The following is an 8,223-nucleotide window of genomic DNA, read 5'->3' as shown; positions in this document are numbered from 1 at the left end:
TTACTTTTATCTTCGAAGCCCAAGCTAGTGTCCAATGTTTGGTATTTAGTAGATAGGATTTGGAATTCTTATCAGATGAGAAATCTTGGATTTTAAATTTCTGGTCACGTTTCTGTGAAATAAATCACCACAAGCAACTGACATTTTTTGACAGTGTATTTTCTTTTCTTTTTCTTGAATGCCTAAAACATTTATGCTTGGGAAGTGTGTGTCTTACAATTATCACAAGGCTATAACTGTATTCTAATTTTTTTTTCAGGTTTTCCTCAGAGTAAATGACTGAAGAAAAAAAAGTAAGTGAAGTTTTATATTTTTCTGGCTCCGATACTGACAGTTAAATTGTTCCACATGAGCCAGTAGGTATCTGGCTCTATCAGGGGGTGGAAATCAATGACATGAGGAAAAGAGATTTAATAAGAGATGCCAACTTTACTTTGAGACATGTTGCCAAGCTTTTACTTGTAATTACTGGAGAGATTTATACCCAATGAAACCCTCCTTTTGGATGCGAAGCGGGGGACTGTTTGTTAAAGGTGAATGCATCTCCTGGTGACCCCCATTTGAGGATGGGGATGCTTAGCACTTCTGCCAGTCCAGTTCCAAGCACCATCTTTTTTCTCCATGTGATATTCTTCACCCAGATTTTTGGGTGAAGCCCAGCAAGCCTGCAGCATGAAAGCATGGGGTTAGACATTAATGGCCAGGCTAATATATGAAGGATACCCCAACTGTATCATTGGCATCCTTACTTTTGAACAGAAATGCATTACATTTAGAAATGTCCAATATAGAATGTAAATGTGAAAGCAGACAGCTATCAGAGAGTGTTTGTAGCTACTGACCTAAGGTTTCATTGACTATTGTAGTACTGGAGGATAATCTTCAGAGAGGGGTTGCCCTGAATGCCTTTCCCAGGGTATACATGTTGCACTTGAATGACCTGATTGCTGTTTCTCACCCTGGTTGGCTATTATGCTCTTGGGTTGTCCCAATGAAGTCAGTGGAACTACTTGCATGAGTAAGAGATTAGTAATCTGGCCGTATATGAATAAACTGTCAGAGAGTTAGCGTATTCTGTATTAGTAGTAGCCTTTTTTTTAATAGTGGCATTTATAGTATGCAAGTGAGAATGGGACCCTGGTGTACTAGGTGCTATGCAGTACTCAGACCTATGTGTTGTTATCCTTCTGGCCCTGCAGAACAGGCTAAGAAAATAAGAACATTTCTATGATACATCTGGAGATTCAGAGCAGATAGTTTCTGCATAGAGGAGCCTGTGGTAGAGCAGGTAATTGAACCCAGAGATCTGCTTTACTTCCTTAAACAGAAAACCACACTTTCTGTCTGTGTTAGTGATTCTAATTAATTATACAGCTTTATCTCATCAGGTACAAACCATCAGGCCTGGGTAAAATCTTGTTCTCCTTTTTTTCTTCTTAAACATAGTTACTGTAGATAGCATGCCCATTGAAAAAAAATAGAAGCAATCCCATTTTTCATTTCTATCATAGACCTATTCTGTGCCTACTGTGTCGTGGGATATTGATTAAGCAGAGGACAGAAGGATGGTACTGCACGAAGTCTTTCAAGGTTTTGATGCCAGTACAAATGGTAGTAATTAGTGACCGTTCATCTTTGGAATACAGTGATTTCTTCCCCTGCCTGCCTTTGCCCTTCTTTGTTATATAAGATATACTCTTGGATTTATTATCCAGGGCAGATGTGCTTGGGGGCAGCTACAACAGGGTAAGGTATAAAGAAAGAGTGCATCTGAAGGCTTCAGCATAATTGCAACTGTCGTAATGAGTTTTCCTGTTGAGCAATAGGTACCTCCATGAATGTGATATGATACACTCTGGTGGAGATTCTCTCATTGTGGCTGAATGCTGTGTAAAATGTCTGGCAGCATTAAGATTGATGCTCTTCCTCCATATGTTTAGAGAAAAATGCCTGTGGCCACATTTCATAGCCACACACAAACATGTGGTTGAACAGGCCTATCAAAACATCAGTGAATAATCCTATCTTTTGGGTAGTCTGGGCTCGACTCTTCTCCCACTTTGATTTCACTTGGGCAAATTCCATTGACACCAGCGAAATTATTCACTCTGGTGTAAGTGACAGGATAATCAGGCTACCTCCTCACAGAATATGCTGCACATTGTTCATCCATCCTATTGCATAGGTCCACAGGGAAAAGTGTGTGTGAATAGGCTTAATAGAAAGCCTTTGGCATAGATTTGGGTTAAAGCAGATACACAGTCAGATCTAGTTTGTCAGCTCTGTAAATCCAGATGTCATAGCAACACTTTGTGCTTGGAACATATGGTAGAAATCAGTGTTCAGTATTACGATGATTTATATCACAGTAGCAATAGGGGTTTCATTGTGCTGGGAGCTGTACAAATATGAAAACAGTTTCTGAAACAAGAGAGCAGAAATAATTATTCTGCTCATTAACATTTACCTGTTTAAGACTTCATTCTGGCCTGCCCATTCTGCTGTTTAATCTCTTGACCTACCTGTTTATGTAAAGAGGATCAAGCAACATCAGATCCTAAAACATGGTCAAACCTGAACTGGTCAAGAAACTGATCACCTGGATGCCATGGACACAAATCTCTTATTAGCATATGGGCGACTCCCATTAAACTTAATGGCACATTGCACATGAACTTCATAGAGCAGAATTTAGCTTGGATATACTACAGAAATATATTGCATCAGCTTTACTGTATGAACACTGTACCACTAAACTCATCTTTCACTTGATACTGGAACTGTTTGAATCCCTTTTCTGAGCATGTGCAGCCAGAGCTGGGACTGGAAAAGGAGCCTGATACACATAAGAGGGCAGGCTAGTGATCTTATGAATGGTTTGCCAATATTTGCTCATTGGCTCAACTTGTAGTTTGGTCTGCTTAAACTGGGCTATCTGTGACACAATGGCTTTTTCTTGGTCCTTCTTTCTCACTGATAGATGCTTGGGTGATATTCATTTATGTACAAAATATTGGTGGTGTCCATGCTGGTTCTGTGCAGAGTTGTGGGTTATAAAGGTATTCATTGGCATTTTAAAAAAGATCAAGAGCTCACAGTCGTAACTTATCAGCTATAGTGGAAGTAGATGTCATTTTCTACATATCAGTGAATGGAATGGGCTTTATCTTGGTGCATTGAGAATGGCGGGATGGAAGCAGTTATCTTAAACCCTTTTCTCTGAAATCAGTATGTAAACTTGCTGCAGGTATTTTCTTTCATTTGTTTGAGAATCTGACATAACGGATTTCATGCAAAAGCTCTTTGATCACAATTCTAACTTGTAACTCCTTTTCTTTCCAGTGCAGGGAGTTTTTGGGCAGAGACAGCCAGGTATGTTTAATTTTGCCAAATAGGTAAGATTTATTGACAGTGGAAACTGGCTACTAGGTTGAATTAAAATGGAATAACAGAAGCCCAGTGTTATCACCAATGTACTGATTCAAATTCTCTTTAAATTTATAGGTCTTTGCCATAGGACTTGGATCAGCAGGGCTTTATTTCTAATGGCTAACTCTAGAATTTAAATTACTCTTGTTCCTTCAATCCAGCAGTGAAGTTCAACATTCATCAAAATTCCAGGCATGCCATGCTGTTCTATAGAATTAAATTGTTTAAATTAACCAATAACTTAGATGGCAGCACCCCAGCATTTAGTTTGTTCTGAGTTAAACTCTTAAACTGTTTGACCCTTTTCTTTTTATTAAGTGTAGTCTCCTTTGGATTTGAACCCAATACTTTAGAGATGACTTTAGAACTGACATAATATAGCATGTAGCTCTGTCCACTTATCAAAGACATACATTAGAGCTAAAGAGTGCCTGTCATTCTACTTGTGTGAGTTGGGAAAGACACTTCATAGAAGTTGACTTCTTTTAAGAGAATCCTTTAATAGAAAATCTCATTATGCTACTATATAGATTTTATTTGATATTTTCCGAGAGTCTGTTACTCATGTTCCCTGTATAACAAATTATAACCAAAATGGAAAAAAGTTATCAGTAAAAATGCTTCTAAAATTGAAATTGTGGCTTGTGACTTCCTCAATGATTTAAAAAAAAAATGATTACTAATGATACATATGTGTGTGTCTGCATTTTTACAGTTTGGTGAGCAGTATTGTTTTGGGGTTATATGTTCTTAGGAGGTAATTGTCCTTATGATTTGAAATCTAGCTGTAAAAATATTCTTGCTCTCTGCCCTGGAGTTTTCAGAGCTAGCATGAGATCTGCCACTGTGTGACTGCAGTGAGGGAATTCAAGAAGATTTTGCCTGTTGCTGTGGCAGATCACAAATGGCAATCCCTGTAAAGAGGGTCTACTAAATCTAGTTTCCTCTGTGGAGAAGGTCACTCAGATTAGGGACAGAAATTACTCATAAACTGGTATAAGTAATCAGAAACTGATTAGAATCTGTAACACAACAGAAGTTAAGTGCACATAAACCGTTTTGAAAATGGCTGAAACCAGTTTAAGATAATCCTAGATGGATGTAGTTTTAGACTTAACTGTCCAAGATCCCCAAGTTCAAGTTCAAGTTAACCCACAGTCCCCCAGCATTCCAGGATGCTTTGCACCTCCCCTGCACCACTCCCCCGTTTCCCTCTTGCAGGGTAGGTGGGCTAGCCTTGCCCCAAACTGTCTGAATCAGTCAAACAGGGAGGTGTGCTCTAGCAACCCCCAGCTTCTGGTTTGAGCCACTGCAGGCATGTGCCTGCATTTCCAGAATCAAAAGTGAATGTCTGTTCTCTTGCTTATAAATTCAATCTACATAGCTTAGGATAACCTGTGAAGATTGAATCGATTCAGCCTCAGGCTTTTTCACTGTCTGTACTTAGTCTCAGAGACAGTAAGGAGGAAAAAGGTCATGTTCTGTGTCTCCCTCATCCCTCTCTCAGGTTGGTACTTGTGTCTGGAGGCAGTATGGAAGGCATAGCTCAAGCATAACTAGCTCAGGAGGTGCGGTATTTCTTAGTACTCCCTTCCAGGCTGTGTAGCTACTGACTACTTCTTCCTTGTAATAGGCATCGTCTTGTTTGCAATGGAATAGTTAGAGTAGTAAATGTCAGCCAGCACCATTTGAAAGGGCTGCACTCCTGCATGCTGTGAATATTCACTTGGTTCATAGGAAAAACACAGGTTACACTTGTAAAGCATATTGCCTCCTTTGTAGCTGCTCTTCCCAGTATGCATCAAAAGGACCTTTTCTGATGAGAAGCATACTGTCAGCACTTGCAACAAATGCAAGGGAAGAATGATAATGTAGAATAGGGCTGTCCAGCTTCTAAGTGGCTGGGGGCCAAATGCTTTGTGGGCCACACCTGTGGAGACCACATACTGGTGAGCTACACCAGTGCAAGCCACAGGCGTCCTGGGCTGCATAGATGCTCTTCCCCCCCTCCCAGCACCGTCCCAGTGCACTCCCCATGCTGTAGCACTGCATATCTGTATCACCTTGGCCTCATTCTTAGGTCTCTGTGCCATGCCACACTGCTCCCTGGGGTGGAGGTTGGGAAGCTGAAGCGGAAGGACGGTGGGGAGCAAGGAGGAGTCCTGCTGCAGCTGGAGCAATGGAAGCTTCAGCTTGCCTGCTGGGTGGGAGCTTGGGGCCATAACCAACCTCTCATGGGGGAGAAGGGGGTCCATGAGATGCCAGTTGGACAGCCCTGCTGTAGATGGCAATGCAGGACTGAAGGCAGGTAGATGCCACTACCATCTCCCACTAGGGTGACCACCTTTTTAAAATATAAAGGCCTGCCTTCTCCTCTCTCCCCCTCTCCCCACCTCCACTGGAGGCATGGCTGGAGCAGAGCCAAGTGGAGTGGGGCTGGATGCAGGCTGCCTGCTGTGGGCTCAGAGCTCCCCTCCCTGCTGTCCTTTCTTCAGGAGCTCTGCACTGGTTGCACACCCTCTGCCTGCCTGGCAGCAGTGGGGGGCACAACTCCACAGTGCTGCCACCCTCACTGTGCTGGGCTGGCAGAGGGCGTCTTGCTATGGCGGCACAGGGCTCCTCGGGGGAGGACAGCAGGGCAGGGAGCCCTGAGCCTGTATCAGGCAGCCTGCATCTGCCCCCACCCCACAGCACAAATTTGGGGGGAACATGTGCCCCCCATGCTCCCCTGGGGGGTGCACATAGTGGTGGGGAGCCACAGTTCCCATGCCCTGTGCCTCCTGGATGAGTCACCCATAGCTCCTTCCTGCTCCAGGCCCTGGCCCTATGCACCGCCCTGGATGGGTAGCACCCCCAGTCCCTATCCCACTCCCTCCCTTACTGTGGGGGGCCTCGATCTGCTTCCGCCTCCCACTCATTCCCCTTCCCCCCATAGACTTACCTGCAGGGAGCTGCTCTCCGAGCTGCCCTGCCCAGCTGTATTCCAGGCCATATGCATGGGACATGTGCACTTGGCACCCACTGCATCCTGCTCCTGGCAGCCCCAAGCTGGAATGCTGCCAACCTGCAAGGGGAAACCCACCATTTCCCGCAGATCCCCACATGACTCTGTGAATCTGGGACAAATGTTGTCCTGGAGTCATGCAGCCTGGGACCAGGACTTGGGGTTCCCAATCTGGGACTGTTCTGCCCAATTAGGGATGGGTGGTCCCACCCTGCTGTGTTCATGGTTTGAAAATAAGCAAAACAAAGCATGAAAGAAATGAAGAGCTGCTCTAAGAGCTGGTTAAGGTGTAAGCATGACAGTCTATGCCCAGCCTGCCAAATATGAATATAATAATAATAATAATAGGGAGTAACTGAAATCCTGGATATGAACTTTTCTCCCCCCACACAATACTGGAGTACCAAAAATCCAAATCCAGATCAGGATCGGACTTTCATAAATGTTCCACATCATTTTAACATGCTAAACCCGAAGCCCCAGCTCTGAGCACTGATTTTCTGGGGTGCTTGGAAACCCGATTTAAAACTGAATTTTTGTGGCTTGGGCCTTCCTTTATGATTTACCTTCATAACTGCAGATGCCTTTCATAATGTGTATGTGAGAGCACTAAACCACATTACTACCATTTGCATGGTAATGAAGGTGCTTTCTTAGTCATTAGCATTACAGCAGAGGCTAATGGACAAGTATACAATACTTGGGGGAAATGAATGTTTTCAGATAATATAATCTGAAATGGCTATGTATGGATGTAATAACTGGAGACCTTGTTTATAATAGAAAGGGAATATATCAGTTCAGTGTTAATAAGAGGACATAACCCCCCCAGTGATAGCTCTGCCTGAAGGAGGTGCATCTCTGCAGGAGGTTTGGGATTACCATTCAGATACATCACCTGGGAAGTATCTTTCAGAAGCAGGCAAGCTGCAGCTAGAAGCAAGTAGCCAGTAGGGCTGTGTGAAATTTCACCAGCTAATTCGTTTAAAAACAGTGAAATCAAAATGAAATGAAAGGCTTCGAAACAGCCTTGAAATGAAACGTGGGCAGTCAAAACATTTTGAAAGTTTTGAAACGTTATGAGTTTCGAAGCTGGGCTTGCTTGCAGCTAAAGAGAAACTAAGGAGAGGGAGGGGGAAGGACTGCTCTGATATTGACTGTGTAGCTGGCCAGTGACTGTGATCCTTCCCTGAGGTCCCTTCCAATCCTGGTGCCCTCAAGGAGGGATGGGAAAACAGGAGGAAAAGCATTGTTTGAACTGAGCTTTCTCTGTGCCTTCACACTTACAAGTGACACAAGTTTTTCTCTGAACAGTTTGAGATGCAGTTTCCCACAAACCCCTGCACCCATCTCCTTGAAACTTGGCAGGCTTCAGGGACTCAGCAGGGGCTGTTGGCCTGCAGTTTTCACCCCGCTATGCCTTAACACACACACACATGACATAAGCTTTGCTTTCATGATTTTGAGGTGCAGTTTCCCAGAAACCCCTGTACCTATCTCCTTGAAGTTTGGCAGGCTTCATGGCCTCAGAAGGGGCTAGCATCCCTGCAAGTTTCATCTGAATCAGGCAAGAAGTGAAAATGTTATAGGCAATTTTATGCTTTTCCATTATAGCCTATGGGTGAAATGTTGAAACAGCATTGAAACAGCAAAACAGTTTCGACGAAACAAAACAGAACAGTGCTTTCAAAATTAAACAAAACTCGAAATGAAACACTGTCCCATTGAAGTGGCGAAACGGAAGTTGAAACAAACGGTGCTGTTTCGCATAGCCCTAGTAGCCAGGTTGG

At 43.5% G+C, this 8,223-nt stretch overlaps 1 long non-coding RNA gene across 1 annotated transcript; it reads left to right on the top strand.

Annotated features, from left to right (window-relative positions):
* The first annotated feature begins 263 nt into the window (after positions 1–263).
* Positions 264–3,684, top strand: LOC102374987. Its single transcript, XR_324080.1, has 3 exons — positions 264–293; positions 3,343–3,372; positions 3,505–3,684. It is a non-coding gene; the product is annotated as an uncharacterized LOC102374987 (long non-coding RNA).
* Positions 3,685–8,223: the final 4,539 nt, after the last annotated feature.

The sequence above is a fragment of the Alligator sinensis genome, unplaced genomic scaffold, assembly GCF_000455745.1.
Source record: "Alligator sinensis unplaced genomic scaffold, ASM45574v1 scaffold927_1, whole genome shotgun sequence".
NCBI lineage: Eukaryota > Metazoa > Chordata > Crocodylia > Alligatoridae > Alligator > Alligator sinensis.
The sequence above is the reverse complement of the archived record's forward strand: the minus strand, read 5'-3'. Positions and strand labels throughout refer to the sequence as shown.